This window comes from Aedes albopictus, chromosome 2 (genome assembly GCF_035046485.1).
Source record: "Aedes albopictus strain Foshan chromosome 2, AalbF5, whole genome shotgun sequence".
Lineage (NCBI taxonomy): Eukaryota > Metazoa > Arthropoda > Insecta > Diptera > Culicidae > Aedes > Aedes albopictus.
Window position 1 is genome coordinate 23,265,047 of NC_085137.1, and position 19,014 is coordinate 23,284,060.

Sequence of the window (19,014 nt, forward strand, 5' to 3'; positions counted from 1 at the left end):
ACTTCGATCGTGTTGATTTCCTGTCCAGTTCATGAAAAATCAGTACTTCAGCATTTTCTTACTTTCCTAGTTGATTTTCGTAACTTTTTGTACATATAAACACAGCCACCACGAATACGAACCGAACCGTGCAAGAGTCATGTTGCTCGGTTCATCCGTTCTTGAGTTTTGTTGCCTCAAAGGAACTTCAAACTCATTTTTATATATATATATTTACATTTTTACTATTCATTAAACGTACTCTTATGCAAGCGTTTGCTCCAGCTATTCTGCAGTTTTGCTTGTTTAAAATTGTCTATTTATTCAGGAGTTTTATTTTTAATGATTTTTTTTTTCAGGAGTTCAGTTGAATATATTTATTTATTAATGTCTCCAAAATTAAATAAAATATTGTCAAATTGTCAAGATGCTCATCTCTTAAAAAAGAACATTCAAACATTGAAAAACCATTTTGATTTTCTAAAAAAACCGCAAGGAAAATTTTTGAAAAATGATAATTTTTCATAAAAATTTCCGAAAATCTTTTTATATTTTTTTTGCAATTCTCTAATATTTGTCACTTTGAACAACTGGAAATTCTTATTTTGGTGTTGAAATAATATGTACAGGGGATAAACAAAATGATTGGGACAAGCAAAATTTTCACTTTTCAAAAAATGATCAACTACTAGCTGTAATTTTTCGAAAAGTGCTTGAAATATTATCAAATTTTCACTGTAAAATGATCAACTTGTTGTGTATCAGTATTTCAAGTTCAAAAAAATCAAAAATTTCATTGCATTCGGTTTATTGAATCCGGAGAAGTAAAAGCTCAAATTTGGCTATCGAATAGTTATACCTTTTTCAAGAATCATTACAACTTCGTGCCAACCCAAGTAACAATTTTAATTTTATCAAAGTTTTTTAGCGATTCAAAGATCCTAAACATAAAACCATTCATGCCGACTTGAAAATGCTCTCGAGTTCTTGTATGCCTCAATAAGCCCACGTTCTGGCTAGTTGGCCCAGTCTTATTAGGGTCTACAGGACTTCGTATGCAAACCGGCTTAGGATTTCGGGATGTATCAATCTTCTAAATAAAACCATCTTCTGACTTGTCAAATAATTGTTTTGATTATTTTTCACTCTCAATGTTCTGAATAAATTATGCTTGGTTGTTTATCCAGCCATCAATTGGAAAGATGCAGATATGGAATTCACAGTTTTCCTATTTAATACGTGTCAGGAGACATGCCACGGAAAATTTGTGATGAATGTGACTGTGAAAATGACAAAAACTAAGTGCGCCACACAAACTATGCATAATTTGGAAGTTAAATGCATTTGATTTACTCGGTGGAATTGGGTGCAAAAAAGGTTTTTTCAAAACAGCGGAGTTTAAAAGACATTATATAATTTTTCTGGCAAAATAAAATGACGGAAACGTGTTGTATGGTTTAATTTGATCTTAAGCTGTACGTGAAATCATAAAATTGAGTAATAATTTTTCTTTATTTACATGAATTATCCCGGCTAGTCGACATATTTTTCTGATAAAACTCTGTGTTCCTGATGATTCCTCCAATAGGGCTAACCCTCCTGAGGTAGTCATAACTAAGCTCATGATAGAACTAGCGGTTTTATCACAGCATTTTTTGGTTAATGTTACGGCCACGAAATCTTTTGTTGGTTTTATGCATTGCCTCACAGTTTTGTGTATTTGTTTACAAAAAAAAATCTCTCCGACAACAACCGCAAATGCAAGTTTTATTGAAATGGTATATAATAAGTGATAAAACCAATTCATGTCTAATTGCAAGTCTTCAAGTTGATCAACTTACAACTTTCGAAAAGTTACAGCTAGTTGATCATTTTTAGAAAAGTGAAAATTTTGCCTGTCCCGATCATTTTGACTATCTCCTGTATATAAAACTAGGCGTGAGATCAAAACGACGTACCAAAATTTATTTTAAAATTTGTCATTATTTTAACAAATTTCTAAAATTTTATCTCAGAGATAAAATTTATTTTCTTATTAGAATATATTTTTTTCCAAGGTCACGTAAAATATGAGCTTTTTAACCCTTTAAGGCCCTTTTAGGCCGAGGAAACTAACCGAGGTGTCAACGCATACTATTATGGAGATGATTATATACATGATTACATGTACAAAACCATTTTTGTTGAAAAGAAAAATTTAGGTGGCAATAGTGGCAATTAGTTGCCACTGCCTGTTTACCTCAAAAACACTGGTGGCAATATATTTGCCACTGCCCGTTTGGCGCACTTTGAGTTTTTTTAAGTGGCAATATAGTTGCCACTGCCCGTTAAAGCCATCAGTTTTGATGGCAAAATTCTTGCCACTGCCCGTTTGGGGTACTTTGCTTCTCAAGACTACGACAAACAGCCTGAAAAGAGATTTTGAAGTGGAAAAAGGCTAAACCCATACTATACGCTGCTTAATTAGGCTCATGTAAACCTGTAATTTAATTATTTCTTAAACTATTTATTCATTTAATTATTTCTTTAAATATTTACTAAATCACTAAATTTGAGCTTATTTTCTCCAAGCAGACAAATTTTGCCATTTTTTAGTCTACAAACAGCTCTAAAATTGGAATAAAAGCTTCGTTTAGTACCAAAAAATACCAAGCGTTGTAAGTAATCCCAATTTTTTAGAAACCAAAAATGAAGTTCGAGATAGGTTGTTATCTAGCCGAAAACAATAAAAATAGTTGGTGGCAATATAGTTGCCACAGCCTTTTAAAAGGTAAAGATTTTTTTTTATTTTTTTTTTCTTCTTTTTACAAACAAAATAGCTTTAGGACCCGGTAACTTTTTAACCGCTTGACTAATTTCAAATCTTTGAGCGTGCTTTTGAAGATATTTTTGTTATCTAAAAATATTGTGAATAAACTGTACTCTTGACAAATGGTTTCAACATGGACAAATATCAAAAGTTGAACGGTTTTTACAATAAAAATTAGTATTTTGGGAAAATTTTGATTGTTCTCATGTTTAGTTTTGGGCTTAAAGTAAAAAAAAATATTCCAAATAATAATATAGAAGCCTTTTGGAGTTTGCTCTGATTAAAAATATTTTCATGTTCAAATTGCGATGATTTTTTTTTTTTTGAGAAAATCCTCCGCTGTGTCCCATATCCCTAAATAAGAATTCTAGTATGGTTTTGAATAAAAACTGCCATAGTTGTCCTAAACTTAAGTTTTGCATGAAACTAAGCAAGTTTCAAGGCATGCTTAGACAGGTTTCGGTGAAACGTATCATAAAAATGAATACTTTAACGAATAGTTTGTTCAGGACATTTTTAGGCAATAAAAATATCTACAAAACGACGCTGAAAAATTCAAAATTGGTCAAACGGCTAAAAAGTTATCGAGCTCTAAATTTATTTTTTTTTGTTATAAAAAGAAAAAAATAAATCCTAAAAAAACTCATATTTTGCGTGATTTAGGAAAAAAATCAATGTTCTACAAGTTTATTTGAAAGTCAATTTGAAAGAGATTTATAAAAATGATATTGAAAATCGGTTGAAAATTTAAAATTTTATGACGGTTAAAGTGAAAGCACCTTTTAATTACTCGAAAATTTTACCTGGAGTCGTCTGTGCCCCCTGCTAATCTCAATATTTTTGACTCAAACTCGGAAGTTTTTCTATCAATGTCATTTGTAACCAGAAAAGCTTACGAATCACAGTTTTTTTTTTAAATTAGTGGTGTAATCATCCAACCATCCATCCAAACATTTCGCAGGCTGTGGAGATTTCATAGACGTACCAAAAATGAAAAGAACAACCATGCTTGGAGGAAGAGCACCCTGTACATTTCCAAATAATTTCCTATACACTACTTAGGGTTGAGCACAGTGCCGGATTTAGGCTTCGGGAGGCCCGGGGCAAAATTTTTAGAGTAGGCCCCCTAAAAGCAAGATATTAAAGATGTAAACCTTATATTAATTTTTTTTTGTCAATGTTGTGTAATTCGTATTATTTAAATTTTTACTGTTTTTTTTGTGATTGTCATATTTTACGGATACTTGAAGTAAAACTGACTGAAAAAAGTTAGGTCTTTAGGGGGCAATCACAGACAAACAGACGTAACACTTCGAACATTTTTTGATTCAAATCATAGTCACGGAAACATATTCGCCCAATGCTAAAATGACTAAGTTTGGCCGACCATCAACTAGGTGGCGGTAGTGAGAAAACGTCAAACTTGAACAAAAACGATGTGAGCGCCACAGGTGAGTAGTTGGCCAACTATCAAATTTTGAAAAAGATAGTTAAATCGAAGTACGATGGGAATTATCAGAGTGTTACGTCTGTTTGTCTGTGGGGCAACTATAGCAATAAATTTACGAAAACGCCGGTGAAACCCAAAATATAGATACATATGTAAACCACTGAGATGATTTAGGAAGCAAGGTTTTCAAAATTGATCCGAATTTCCTAAACATCTCCTGGAGTAATTATCATATCTTTCCCATACAAACATCTGTCTTTAACGAACTGAGGCAGATGTGTATTGAGTATTGTTCGTGCAGTAGAAAATCGGAATTTTTGACACGCGAAAATTGATTTTTTCTCCTTAACCGTGCGTCGGACGTACGTCGGGCAAAGTGCGCTGGATAGAGGGCCAGATCCGCTGCCCAGCGCACTACGTCCGACGTTAGGTTTCACGTATGGATTTGGAGGAAAATCGATTGTCGCGTGTGGGGAAACTTCGAGTTTCAACCGCGACGATAATATGTGTTTTCAGAATATAATCGTATAATCATCAGAAGCATGCACAATGATTGTCAAATAAGTGATTGAATTGTTAAACTATCAATGAAATGACATTTCTATTGATACACAGACATCGTTTAATTTACTCTGCAAAAAATAATCTTTGGATTTGTTAAGAAACGTTTTTATTTTTTTTCTACAGAACTCAATAAAAACTTTCAAGAAATTTTAGAGAAACTCGTGTACACCAAAATAAACAAGAAACTTCTTTTTATCCAACTGATGAATATGGTATACCTCTCTGGATAATTGAATCATTTATCAATAAATTGACAAAACAGTTTTATGGTTTTACAATGGCAGCTCATATAGAAGAAAAACTGTAAATCCATTCTAATAATAGTGACAAGCAGGCCCGGATTTAAGGGGGGGCAAAGGGGGCAAGTGCCCCGGGCCCCCCGATTGAGGGGGCCCCCCAAGAATCCCAAAGCACTATATATATTTTGTTCAACGAACTTATATTAAACACAGTTGTCCTAGAGTTGTTGTAATTGGGTTACCAAAAGTATCGAGATCCTAAACTTCATGATTATTGGTGCACTTGTCACTATTATTAGAATGGATTTACAGTTTTTCTTCTAAATGAGCTGCCATTGTAAAACCATAAAACTGTTTTGTCAATTTATTGATAAATGATTCAATTATCCAGAGAGGTATACCATATTCATCAGTTGGATAAAAAGAAGTTTCTTGTTTATTTTGGTGTACACGAGTTTCTCTAAAATTTCTTGAAAGTTTTTATTGAGTTCTGTAGAAAAAAAATAAAAACGTTTCTTAACAAATCCAAAGATTATTTTTTGCAGAGTAAATTAAACGATGTCTGTGTATCAATAGAAATGTCATTTCATTGATAGTTTAACAATTCAATCACTTATTTGACAATCATTGTGCATGCTTCTGATGATTATACGATTATATTCTGAAAACACATATTATCGTCGCGGTTGAAACTCGAAGTTTCCCCACACGCGACAATCGATTTTCCTCCAAATCCATACGTGAAACCTAACGTCGGACGTAGTGCGCTGGGCAGCGGATCTGGCCCTCTATCCAGCGCACTTTGCCCGACGTACGTCCGACGCACGGTTAAGGAGAAAAAATCAATTTTCGCGTGTCAAAAATTCCGATTTTCTACTGCACGAACAATACTCAATACACATCTGCCTCAGTTCGTTAAAGACAGATGTTTGTATGGGAAAGATATGATAATTACTCCAGGAGATGTTTAGGAAATTCGGATCAATTTTGAAAACCTAGCTTCCTAAATCATCTCAGTGGTTTACATATGTATCTATATTTTGGGTTTCACCGGCGTTTTCGTAAATTTATTGCTACAGTTGCCCCACAGACAAGCAGACGTAACACTCTGATAATTCCCATCGTACTTCGATTTAACTATCTTTTTCAAAATTTGATAGTTGGCCAACTACTCACCTGTGGCGCTCACATCGCTTTTGTTCAAGTTTGACGTTTTCTCACTACCGCCACCTAGTTGATGGTCGGCCAAACTTAGTCATTTTAGCATTGGGCGAATATGTTTTCGTGACTATGATTTGAATCAAAAAATGTTCGAAGTGTTACGTCTGTTTGTCTGTGGTTGCCCCCTAAAGACCTAACTTTTTTCAGTCAGTTTTACTTCAAGTATCCGTAAAATATGACAATCACAAAAAAAAACAGTAAAAATTTGAATAATACGAATTACACAACATTGACAAAAAAAAATTAATATAAGGTTTACATCTTTAATATCTTGCTTTTAGGGGGCCTACTCTAAAAATTTTGCCCCGGGCCCCCCGAAGCCTAAATCCGGCACTGGTGACAAGTGCACCAATAATCATGAAGTTTAGGATCTCGATACTTTTGGTAACCCAATTACAACAACTCTAGGACAACTGTGTTTTATATAAGTTCGTTGAACAAAATATATATAGTGCTTTGGGATTCTTGGGGGGCCCCCTCAATCGGGGGGCCCGGGGCACTTGCCCCCATTGCCCCCCCTTAAATCCGGGCCTGGCTTGAGCATCTTGACTTTTCGAATATTGACCTTTTTCAAAACAAATACCGCACAACAAAAACTAAAAATGCCTCTCATAATTCATGGAAAAACTCTTCTGGAGGATCTATCAGCAATTTGTTCCTAGGTATTCTTCTAGTTGCCTCCAGTTTATCTAAAAGTTCAGGAATCTCTCAAGTAAACTACTTTTCATGAGATTTGCCAGAAATTCCAGGTTATTCATGCAGGTAGCTGAGTTTCAAAACCAGTTTGCTGAGGAACCTAGCAATAGGTTATTTGGGAGTTATTTTTGAAAACCATATGGATATACTTCACGGACAATCTTCTGATTCTTTAAAAAATGTCTTCAGTAATTATTGAAGATATCATTGGTCTAGGATCCGATAACCAGTGAAACGCCTTGAATGAACTTCATGAGGATTTGCTGGAGGAAAACAGAAAAAAGTTTAAACAAGCATCTCGCTTTATATGTGTGAAATTTTATAGAGTAAAATTATACAATAGCATATTGAGAGAATTACAATGGAGATTTCTCCTGAAACTTTTCTGAGTTTCGTCCAGAAATTCAATTAGACATTGCTATGAGGGTTTCTTTAGATATTTCTTTTTAATATTTTCCAAAGTCTGCAACACTGATTCATGCCGAAATTGTATATAATATTTTTTTGGAAAAGCGCTGTGGAACGATAAAAATATGCACCTCGTCCTTTTATACGTTCATGCATGGCTAAGCGCCAAATAATTCTACCGCCAGGACAATGAGCAAACTCAACATTTTTATATTTTTTAAAACATTTCCGTGATTAGGAGAAGTGTACAAAAATATAAAAAATTCAATTTTAATTATTATTTTGGCAGTAGAATTTTATTTCGCTAAGCCAATAGTGGACGTAAAACGAGGTTTAGGTGTATAAAATTCTACGTTTTGAGTGAATAAGCCGATGTTAATATTTACCAATAAAAAGAAAAAAAAACATTCTGATTTTTTCCTAAATTAAATGACAGTTCAATCGATAGAATGATACCTCTCCCGGAAGAAAAAAAAAACTTCAAATGCACAGATCGAAAAAAAGAGTGTAAAACTCTGTGACTTATGATGCACATATAACTACAGCGCGGAATATCACAGGATTACATGACATATCATGTAGAAGTCAAGATATATCATGTAAACTTCCATTATATGTCATGTAATTTAGCCGACTCTGAGAGTTTACATGACATATAACACAAATTAACACGATATATCATGTAAACCATAATAACACGAAATTTACATAACTGAAATGAATTTTACATGACGTGTAAATCTCATTATTTTTATATGTGTGCATTTTGAAAATAGTTCCTGTGCAGTGCAACAAATATTTTAAAATTTTAGAATTTGATTTATTTTTTAGTAATGTTTGATAGCATGGAAAAATCTGGATACCTTTAAAGAACACAATGTCTTCAGGAATTCCTACAGGATTAGCTCTAATATGCATATGGTGAAATTTTGAAAATTATTCAGATGCTACCAAAACAAGCTATTAAGAAATATTTAGTGGATACGTTTTTTTTCAGGAATTCTGTAAACATGCTTATTTCAGAAACAGTGACTCCATTAGGATTCGGCATTTTGGAATAGGTGGAAAGGTTTTATCTCGAATTGTTCGGAATAATGTGTAAAGAAATTCCGAATTTTTATATTCCAAACGTTTCCCAGAAAAACTTTCATATTTTTTTCCTAAAATTTTTCCAAAAATTTTGGTTTAGAAATTTATGAAAGAGTTCCAGAATTTCTCGTGAATTCAGTGTACAAATCTAAAGTTGGTTGCTTACAATCTAATTTCTAGAAGGCATTCCTTCTGTAAATGTTGGCAAGAATTTCCAATTTGCAATTTTTGGCAGAATTTTTTAAGAAATTTGTATTATGTTTCGAGGAAGAATAACTCAAAATCGTCTACTTAAAACCCTTTATAAGACATTTCTCCGCTTTTTCATGTAATATAACAAACAATTTTTGCGTTCCAACATTTGTCGAGAATTTTAGGTTATTATTCCCGAAAAAAAAAACATTTGTATTCCCATCTTAATTCTGCTTTCAAAACAAATATTCTCATATATTTTTTTTCTACAGCTTTGACAGCCACGAATTGTTCGATTTTTTGAGAAAAAGAAAATATGAACTTATTTCAATATGCCAACTTTGAAGTTATATTTCACTTTAGGAGATATTTGCTTTTATGGTACCTGGAATTATTTCTAAGATCCTGAAATATCAGGGTTTTTTTTTGTTGATCAATGGGCATCCTGTATTACCAGTGAGTTATAATTCTTCAATAGTTTTATTTTTATATTTTTATAATTCTATCGGATGAAAACTCAAGTGAATAAAGCCAAATGAAAATCGAGATTTTGATGCTCAAAACACCTTAGGTATGTAAAGAAGAGAAGTTACTACCTTTCAGTACAAACCATGATGTAGTAAAAGTAAAACCAGGTCGAATAACCACCACCACCACCACCACACTACCTTCTCCATTAGTTATGAAGAGAAGCGTAAAGAAAAGTTCAACTTCGGTTGCATATTAAACAGCCGCAAAATTTTCGATCCAATCTGCATCTCCGATGATTTTTTTTTCATCGTCGATTGGCATCAATTCGAAATGGGAGAAAAAAAAATGATGAGGAAAGTGGTTTTCCTTGAAACATTTCAGCGCTGTTCTACTGATGATGCATTCGTAATGTCATTTGTGTAGAAGGTTTGAATTGAGCATTTCAGAAAAAGTTTTTTATATGGTCGATGACAAATTACAAATCAATTCTTCGCAATTCAAATTATTATTTTTTTTTTAATTTTAACTATCGAGATTTTCACCTCGGGCCTAGTTCATCTCGGAACCCACGTTTTACTTCCATTCCAAAGGAAGAACTTACATTTTGTGAGTATGTCGGCGTCAGGAGTGGGATTTGATCCCAGGTTCTCGGCATGCTAGTCACGTGTTCTTAACATCATGTCAGGTCTGCTCCACCAGAGATTTCTTTGCCAATTGATCATTTTTCAAACTGAAATCGTATGGCAGGCACAAAGATACTCTCTATCAAATAAACACAAGGAAATTTCCATCATGAAAAGATTCAGTACAATACTAGGAATGGAACTCAGATTTTTTTCAGCATTGTCTTGCTAAAATCTGCACATTTACCTCCTTCGAGAGGCAATAAAGACCCTTAACCATTAAACCCAACCCAAATTACCGAATCACAACCTTTCCGATCAACAACTGCTCTGTGTGTGTGTCTCCCTCCGAAGCCATAACCTACCTCTGGGGAACCGTGTTGTGACCTTTCACGAGTTCTGCAATGAGCTGCCATCCACGCGGGCCTCGCCGCCACAATAGAGATGCAGCACCCTGTAAAGCATAGTCAAGCGCAACCGAACTGTGCCCAACTCCAACCAAAACTGCATCCCCACAGTCTAAAGAGAAGAGCAGTAAAGTTTGCCTCCCCTGACTATATGGTAATGGATGTTTTAGGTTATGCAGTGCAATTTTTCCGCATTCACAACCGCAACAATGCAGTGACGACGTCGACGACAGCGGCATTAGCGAGCGATTATTTATATTGTTTGTTGGCATGGTTGGAAAGATTATACATTTTTTGTGACCGGTCATAACAATGCATCTACAGTTCTGGACAACTGACATGGAACAAAATGCTATTCACTCATATGAATGTAAAGTGATCGACTCTGGTAATTATAATAAAAATAAACATTCTTAGAATCAATTCCTAAAAAAATGGTTTCGAGCTCGGATAGGGAAAATACTTGTTGAAATTTCTGTAGGAATTTTTGGAAGATTTCCTGGAGAAATAACCCGAAGAAATACAGGAAGAAACCCTACAAGAATTGCTGAAGGAATCCTATATGTAATTACTATGGAAACATCTAGAGGAGTTTCCGAATAAATCCCTTGAGCAATCTTTCTCACTTCGGGATTGTCGCGTCGTTGTCGTCGGTTTCATTGCGGCCTTGTCGTTAGATATTTATCGGTGAGTGCGTTCCATACTGAAATAATTATATTTGTATGATTTTTAAAACTTAACCATCTTTTTTGCGTATTTAACCAACAAATATTGAGAGATTCGCTACGCCAAGTGTCGGCCAAAAGTTCACGAATCACTTTTTGTTGATAATAAATACTTTTCTTTCATTTTTGCATTTACAAAACAATTCAAATGGTTCGCCATCTACGGTAGCGATATGTGTAATAATTTTAGTCAAAATGAAAACAAAAATCTTGATTCAAAAGATGTTACATGAATCACATCAATTACTAAAGTATGTCCAGATCTCCTCCTCCTCACTAACAAAAACTCCTTTCTGTGGCAGACGTGGAGAAGCTCGTCTCTAGTTGGCAACGCACATCATACTTACATTCCTTCCCTTTCTCGATGACTGTAAGGACGTGGCCGTCACCCTTATTCACTTAATGAAGTTTGGAATTCTTGAAGGTGCACATTAAGAAGAGTAGCTACTCCCAAGCTCTTGATTGTTCTGGTCAATCACGGAATAGCAACTATGAAGTTTCGGTCATGTATGCTCAAGCTCAGGCTGCTCAATTCCCTTGAGTAATCTCCGAAAAAATCCCTAGAGGCATCGTCAGAAGAATTCCTGGATAAATCGCTGGAGTAATACCTATTGGAGAAATTCCTATTGAATTCTCTGAAGAAATCACTAGTTGTAATCCATATGAAATTTCCGGAGAAATGCACGGAGGAACACCTGAAAAAAGTGCTGGGAGATCCTCTGGAGCAATTCCTGTAGGAATTCCAGCAAAAATGGCTTGAAAAATTCAAGAATGAATTTCCGGAGAATTCCCAGCTATTCCGGATGAAATCACAAGAGAAATTCCTAAAGCAATATTAAGAAATATTCCTGTATAAAAAACCAAGAGTCAATCCTACAGGAATCCCAAAAGAAATCCTAGAGACATCCCAAGAGAGATTAATGTTTGAGTAATTCCAAGAGAAATAGCTGAAGGCATCCAGAAAGATTTGTTCAATAAATTTTTACGGGGATCCCCGGAGAAATCCATGGATGAATCTCCGGTAGAATTTCTGTAAACATCCCAGCAGGAATTCCTAAAATAATCTCTAAAAAATTTCATACAATAAATAGTTACTGTGGAAATCCCTTCAGAAATTTCTGGGTACATTCCTAGAAGAGCTCCTATAAAAATTTCTGGAAAAAGTCCCGCAGAAATACCAGCAAGAATTTCTGGAAGAATCCCAGCAAGAGTTTCTGAAGGAACAGCTTCTGGAGATATCGCTGGTCGCTGAAAAAATTTTGAGGGAAATTCAAAAAAAAATCTTGGAGGGAGGAATTCTTGGAGGAACATAAGCAGAAATTCCTGGAAGAATCCCAGTAGAAATCGCATTCCTTCCCTCTTTTGGTCTATTTAACTTATGATTCACGGAAAGATCCACTTATTCGGCACACATTTTCCGATATAAGAAGGATCGGTAACTTTAAGATGGCCTGGGCATGTTTCCAACCCAAAGTAGCTGCATGTCCATCTAGCTGGCAGGACTCTTTTCATAAAATTAAAAATAAAGACCGTTAAGTGAGTGTACCAAGTGCGTACCATAGCGTACCTAACGGGATTTTGAACGTACCTGACGAATTCTTAGAAAACAGGTGTCCTACTGGATAGATGGTGGTTTTTTTCGAAAATCTTCGTGAATCTTTCCAAAGTTAAGGTTTTCTGCATGTACCAACAACGTACCTTCCGAATCCGACCTCCTTTTTTAACGTACCTCAAAATTTCCCATACTTTCTCACATAAAACTTTTTAAATTACATTATATGTTTGATAAAACAGCGTCATTGCATTCCTTGTAAAATTCTAGGCATGTTTGACCTAAAAAAGTTTACACTTAAGTTGAAATTTGACTAATTTAAGGCAGAAAACGTATTTTTAATAGGTTTAAGCAATATACTTGATAAACTACTTAAAGTATGCTAACCATGTATCATTGCAAAGAAACGCCTAAATGTATGCAACAGAAAAAAAACACAAAAACAGCTCAAAAAGAGAACTGACCGAATATAACATAACAAATTGGTTAATCAAAATTATATAAGAAAATATTTCAAAAATCAATAGTTTCGTACAAAGTTTCAAGTAATTTGAAAAGAAACTGACTTAATAAATAATGTCGTGAATTGTTATTATCATCGGATGAACAAAACATGTTCTACAAGTATCTTCATTAAACGTACCTCGATAATATTTGACTTAGTTGAACTAATTCGTGTCATATAAGAGAATAAATGAAAATTATGTTTCTTTGGAGAAATCTCTTTGGTACGTTGCATAAATCTCACTTAATTGTTAATTAATCGACTTTATATTACTACTACATGTATTAAATATGTTTTGCAACCGAGATGAACCAGCCCTGGGCTGAAAATCTCGTTAATAAAGATAATAATAATATAATGTTTTGCAAGTATTCACATTCAACGTACCTCGATAATATTTGACTTAGTTGAACTAATTCGTGTCATATAAGAGAGTTAGTTAAAATCGTGCTTCTTTAGAGAAATCTCTTAGGTACTTTGCATTAATCTCATTCAATTGTTAATAAATCAACTTTATATTATAACTACATGTATAAAATATGTTTTGCAAGTATTCACATTCAACGTACCTCGATAATATTTGACTTAGTTGAACTAATTCATGTCATATAAGAGAATAAATAAAAATTATGCTAATTTTAACTAATTCTCTTAAATGACACGAATTTGTACAACTAAGTCAAATATTATCGAGGTACGTTGAATGTGAATACTTGCAAAACATATTTTATACATGTAATAATAATACTAAATCAATTAATTAACAATTAAGTGACATTTATGCAACGTACCAAAGAGATTTCTCCAAAGAAACATAATTTTCATTTATTCTCTTATATGACACGAATTAGTTCAACTAAGTCAAATATTATCGTCCAATGTAGATACTTGTAGAACATGTTTTGTTCATCCGATAATAATAACAATTCAAGACATTGTTTATTAAGTCAGTTTCTTTTCAAATTACTTGAAACTTTGTACGAAACTATTGATTTTTGAAATATTTTCTTATATAATTTTGATTAACCAATTTGTTATGTTATATTCGGTCAGTTCTCCTTTTGAGCTGTTTTTTGTTTTTTCTGTTACATACATTTAGGCGTTTATTTGCAATGATACATGGTTAGCATACTTTTAGGAGTTTATCAAGTATATTGTTTAAACCTATTAAAAATACGTTTTTTGCCTTAAATTAGTCAAATTTCAACTTAAGTGTAAACTTTTTAAGGTCAAACATGCCTAGAATTTTACAAGGAATGCAATGACGCTTTTTTAGGTCAAACATGCCTAGAATTTTACAAGGAATGCAATGACGCTGTTTTATCAAACATATAATGTAATTTAAAAAGTTTTATGTAAGAAAGTATGGGAAATTTTGAGGTACGTTAAAAAAGGAGGTCGGATTCAGAAGGTACGTTGTTGGTACATGCAGAAAATCTTAACTTCGGGAAGATTCACGAAGATTTTCGAAAAAACCACCATCTATCCAGCAGGACACCTGTTTTCTAAGAATACGTCAGGTACGTTCAAAATCCCGTTAGGTACGCTATGCGCTTGGTACACTCACTTAACGGTCTTTATTTTTAATTTTATGAAAAGTGTCCTGCCAGCTAGATGGACATAGTGGCTGCAGCAATGTTTCCTTCAGTGATTTCTAATAAGTAAGGGTAAAACTAGTAAGCAACTCAAATGTCCGAATATGCCAACAAAGGCCTACACCACGTAAACGAAATGTCATTAGCTACCAAATGCATAACATATCTCTCATACTCTTTGCTCGTGGCATTAGAAGAGCATTTAAGGGGAAGCTTACCGGGCGGGCCGGCAAAACCCGACTTCGGCGCACGTTTCGATTTTTTAAAAATTAACGAAAAGAGATATCGAAATATAAAACAAATCACGCTGTAGCTGAGATGTTGGGCTTCATTTTCATAAAAAAATATTTGATTTTACTCAAAATTTGAAAAAGTTGGACTCTCGAGAACACCAAAATTTTTGGTAGGAAAATCGCTCCCATGCTGCAAATTTTTGTGTTTACACAACGATTTCTCCCGTAAAAATATGTTTTATCATATAACTATGTACGGTCATTTTGCTTAGAAACTAATAACGAGTCGAATGGTATATAAATATCAGGGGGTTTCATACAAAAATCTACATTGAGAGGCATTTGTATGAAAACATTTCCAAAATTATTGCGCGCCACCGCGATCGAACAGCAGCTAACGGTTTCTTGGCTGGCCTGCGGTGGGCACCCGTGCGGATGATGGGAAAGAACATGAAACGGTAAAATAATATAAAAGATTTGTCGCTATGCTCACATGGAACAAATGCATAGTTCGCGGATGTAATAAAGATGCTAGAACTAGAGGATAATTTGTATTGGTCAATATAGCATATTTTAACGTTTTTTCCGTTGTGTCACATTTTCTTCACATAATGTTTAAGAAATAGCGAAGTAAGTTTTCAAACCGGAACATGTGATGGTGATGTGCTATAAAGGTATATTGTAAGTTTTGCTGATTTGTTTGACCATAATCGTCGCGACCAGCCGTCGTGTGGCATAATTTGGGAAGGATAAATTAAAATACTTCTCATACGTTACTCCCAAATGATTTTTTTTATACAACACTAAGAGCAGAGTTGTTGACAAAATTCCTAAAAAAACATGTCAGAACTACTGACTTAATATTTTGAGCCTGAATTATTTACTCTAGCAGGAAAACTTGAAAGAATCTTAATAATGGTCATTGAACAATTTTGGTGGCTTTTATGATAAGAGATTTTTTAATTTTTATACAGAATAAATACCGAGGAAGATTATTTGTCGAATATATTCTGTCCGATTTAACTTTCAGTATTATATAGAAATAAAAAAGAATGTGAAACATGTGTCGGGATTGTTCAACATATAGGGTATCATGCCATTTTGTCAAATGGCTCCTATTTCCGCCGTACATATCCAAAACCGACAAAACCGACGCGATGTATATGTATATACGGAAAACATAAAACAGTTAAAATCTGAAGTCTTACCCCAAAAATATTTTATTGTTGACTCTCAGAAACTACTGTTAAATTTTGAGTGAAATCGGACAAGTCTACAAGTCCAAGGGGGCGCTCAACAGGCTGGAAGTTTGTATGGGGAAATCCATCCAGTTATACGGAGAAACCACATGTTTTCAGTTGGGGCGTGCCCACAACCCCCACCCCCACCCCTGAGGGTATTCCTTCGGAAATACCTGGAGGAATTCCTTTGGAAATTCATGAAGGAAATCCATTAAAAACTCCTGGAGGAATCCCTTCGAAAATTCCTGAAGAAATTCCTTCGGAAATTCCTGAAGGGTTCCTTCGGAAATTCCTTGGGCAGTTCCTTGGAAAAATCTTGGATGAATACCTTCGGAGATTCCTGGAGGAATTCTTTCAGAAATCCATAGAGAAATTCGTGAGGAAATCCTTAGGTGAATTCCTTACGAAATTCCTGGACAAAATAATTCCAAACTTCCTGGAGGAATGCTTTTGGAAATTCCTGGAGGAATTCCTTCGGAACTTGCTGGACGAGTGTCATTGAAAATTCCCGGAGGAATTCCTTCGGAAAGTCGTGGAGGATTTTTTTCGGAAATATTTTTTGGATTTTTTTTGGAAATTCTTGCAGGAATTCCTTCGGAAATTCCTAGCGGAATTCCTGGAGGAATTCCTTCGGAGATTCCAGGAAACTCCGAAGGAACTCTTTCAGAAATTTCGGGAGGGATTCCTTCAGAAATTGCTGGACGAATTCCTTCGGAGATTCCCGGAGGAATTCATTCGGAAATTCCAGGAGAAATTCCTTTAGGAATTCCTGGAGGAATTCTTTCGGAAATTCCTGAAGGAATTCCATCGGAAATTGCTGGACGAATTCCATTGGAAATTTCTAGAGGAATGCCTTCCATAATTCATGGAGGAATCCCTTCGCAAATCCTGGAAGAATTCCTTTGGAAATTTCTGGAGAAATTCCATCGGAAATTCCTGAAGGACTTCGTTCGGAAATTACTGGAGAAATTCCATCGAAAATTCCCTGGCGAGGTCCTTCGAAAAATCTTGGATGAATACTTTCGGAAAGTTCTGGAGGAATTCTTTCGGAAATTCCGGAAGGAATTGCTTCGGAAATTCCTGAAGCAATTCCTTCAAAAAATCCTGGAGGAATTCCTTTAAAAAATCCAGAAGGAATTCTTTCCAAAATTCTTGGAGGAATCCCTTCGCAAATCCCTGGAAGAATTCCTGAAGGAATTCCTTCGGAAATTCCTTGGGGAGTTCCCTCGAAAAATCTTGGATGAATACCTCCGGAAATTTCTGCAGGAATTCTTTCAGAAATCTATAGAGAAATTCCTGAGAAAATCCTTGGATGAATTCCTTAGGACATTCCTGTAAAAAAATCATTCTAAACTTCTTAGAGGAATGCTTTTAATGATTCCTGGAGGAATTCCTTCGGAAATTACTGGACGATTTCCTTTGGAAATTCCAGGAGGAATTCCTTCGGAAATTGCTGGAATAATTTCTTCGAAAATTACTGGACGAATTCCTTCGGAAATTCCTGGAGGTGTTCTTTCGGAAGGTCTTTTTGGATTTTATTTTTGGAAATTCCAAGAGGAATTTTCGCATGGAGGAATTCCTTTACATATTGCTTTAGGAATTCCTTCAAAAATTCCTGGAGGAATTCTTTCGGAAATTCCGGGAGGCATTCCTTCGGAAATTGCTGGACGAATTCGTTTGAAGATTCATGGAGGAATTCCTTTGGAAATTCCTGCAGGAATTCTTTCTGAAATTCTTAGGGGAATTTCTTCGGAATTTCCTGGAGGAATCCCTCCGGAATCTCTTGGATGCATTCCTTCTGAAATTCGTGGATCAATTATTTCGGAAATTCCTGGAGGAATTTCTTCTGAAATTCTTGGAGGAATTTTTTTTTAAAATCCCGGAGGAATTCCATTGGAAATCCCTGGAGGAATTCTTTTGGAAATTCTTTAGGAAATTCCTGGAGAAACTCTTTTGGAAATTCCTGAAGGATTTTTTTTTGGAAATTCCAGGAAGAATTCCTTCAGACATTCCAGGAGAAATTCTGTCGGAATTTCCTGGAGAAATTCCTTTGGAAATTTCCAAAGAATTTCTCCATGAATTTCCGATGTAATTCCACCAGGAATTTTGCGAAGGATTTTCCGAATGAATACCTCCTTGTATTTCCAAGAGAATTCCTCCAGGAATTTCCGTGGCAATTGCTCCAGGAATTTCCATGGCAATTCCTCCAGGAATTTCCGAGAGAAATCCTCCAGGAGCTTCCGGAGAAATTCCTCCAGGAAATTTCGGAAAAAATCCTCCACAAATTTCTGGAGGAATTACTCTAGGAATTTCCGGAGGAATTCCAGGAATTTTCAAGGGAATTCCTCTTGGGATTTTCAAAGGATTTCCTCCTGGAATTTCCGAAGGATATCCTTCATGAACGTCCGAAGAAATCCCTCCATGAATTTTCGAAGGAATTCCTCCATGAATTGCCGAACAAATTCCTCCAGGAATTTGGCCAAGGAATTTCTAAAGGATTTTCCGAAGGAATGCCTCCATGAATTTCCGAAGGAATTCCTCCAGAAATTTTCCGACGGAATTCCTCTACGAATTTCCGAAGAAATTCCTCGAGGATTTTCCGGAGGAGTTCCTCCAAGAATTTCCGAAGAAATTCTTCTAGGAATTTTCAAAGGAATTCCTCTTGGAATTTTTAAAGAATTTTTCCTCTGGAACTTCCGAAGGAATTCCTCCATGAATGTCCGAAGGAATTCCTCCAGAAATTTTCCAACGGAATCCCTCCACGAATTTCCGAAGGAATTCCTCCAGGAATTTTGCGAAGGACATCCTAAAGCATTTTCCAAAGGAGTTCCTCCATGAATTTGCTCCAGAAATTTTCCGAAAGAATTCATTTACGAATTTCTGAAGAAATTCCTCCACGAATTTTCAAAGGAATTCCTCCAGGAATTTCCTGAGAAATTCCTCCATGAGTTTCCGGATGAATTTCTTCAGAAATTTCTGGAGGAAATTCTCCAGGAATTTCCGAAGAAGATCCTC

At 35.1% G+C, this 19,014-nt stretch overlaps 1 protein-coding gene across 3 annotated transcripts in view; it reads right to left on the bottom strand.

Annotated features, from left to right (window-relative positions):
• LOC109623404 (beta-1,4-glucuronyltransferase 1) overlaps positions 1–19,014 on the bottom strand; it is a 416,723-nt gene that overhangs the window by 263,731 nt on the left and 133,978 nt on the right. The window lies entirely within an intron of this gene.